At 39.3% G+C, this 1,265-nt stretch overlaps 1 protein-coding gene across 2 annotated transcripts in view; it reads left to right on the top strand.

Annotated features, from left to right (window-relative positions):
* The window catches only part of LOC106870740 (tRNA (guanine-N(7)-)-methyltransferase non-catalytic subunit wdr4), a 1,056,013-nt gene that overhangs the window by 481,033 nt on the left and 573,715 nt on the right, over positions 1 to 1,265 (top strand). The gene's annotated exons all lie outside the window — the stretch shown is intronic.

The following is a 1,265-nucleotide window of genomic DNA, read 5'->3' as shown; positions in this document are numbered from 1 at the left end:
TATATATATATATATATATATATATATATGTATGTGTGTGTGTGTATGTGTGTAAATATATGTGTATATATTCTCTTATTCTTTTATTTGTTTCAGTCGTTTGACTGCGGCCATGCTGGAGCACCGCCTTTAGTCAAACAAATCAACCGCAGGACTTAGTCATTGTAAGTCTAGCCTAGTACTCATTCTATCGGTTTCTTTTGCCAGTCCGCCAAGTTACAGGGACATAAACACACTAACATTGATTGTCAAGCGAAGTTGGGGAGTTTTCCCAGGATGCTATGCATGAGTATTGAACTTGTAACCGCACGGTTCTGAAACAAAACTTCTTAACCACTCATTCATGCCTATGCTCTATGTTTACCTGTTTTTGTCATTGGACTATGGTCATGTTCAGGCACTGCCTTCATCATCATCATCATCATCATCATCATCATCCAGTGTTTTAAATCTGGGTTTTGTCCCTGTCAATTGAAGTAGGCAGGTGCAGCCCACCCCAAACTTTGGGCTGGCTGGTGCCCTTTGCTATCATGAGGCTTTTTTGGAGCCGGATTTTCTATGGGAAGCATGCTCTTGCTTACCCCCCCCCCCAACTTCAGTTTCTAGACCTGAGTGGTTCCGAGACCAAGGCTTCTACCACGATTTTTAAGAAATGTGGTGGGAAGCTGGCTCAGGGGGGCAGGGACGCTACTCCCCAAGACCCCTTTCAGAGTGTTTAATTGAATAAATTGCCTCCACCTCCAATATTTATTTTTTGAGTCTTGTACTTATTCTATAGGTCTCTTATGTGGAGTTCCTAAGTTTTGAGGGATATAAACAAACCATTCCTGGTTGTCAGGTGGTGGTGGTGCATGACAGAAACAGTCACAAAGACACGCACGTATGCATGTATGTATATACATACATGCATACGCTTCTTAACTACACAGCCATTGCTTATTCATTGAATTTTTCTTTTTCTACTTTATCAACTTCCTTTATTCAGTGATGAAGAAATTCTGATAAAATGTGTGTGCAGGAATTCTTCAAATTGAATCTAAGCTAAATGCAGAGAACTCTTTTTTTTGTGTGTGTGTTAAAGCCATATTTTTAAAATGCCTGGGCTGTCATAAATCCACCTTTTGCAGCCCCTTTTTAAAATTACAACATCACTCATTGTCCCTTTCTTGTTTTACTGTTTCTCTGTCTCTTTTGCTTGAAAAAACTTGTAAAAATGAATGTGTATAATATCTATAATGCGTATGTGTGTGTTTGTGTATACACAC

The sequence above is a fragment of the Octopus bimaculoides genome, chromosome 15, assembly GCF_001194135.2.
Source record: "Octopus bimaculoides isolate UCB-OBI-ISO-001 chromosome 15, ASM119413v2, whole genome shotgun sequence".
In the NCBI taxonomy this organism is placed as follows: Eukaryota; Metazoa; Mollusca; class Cephalopoda; order Octopoda; family Octopodidae; genus Octopus; species Octopus bimaculoides.
Note: the sequence above shows the minus strand (reverse complement) of the source record. Positions and strands in the feature narration are given on the sequence as shown.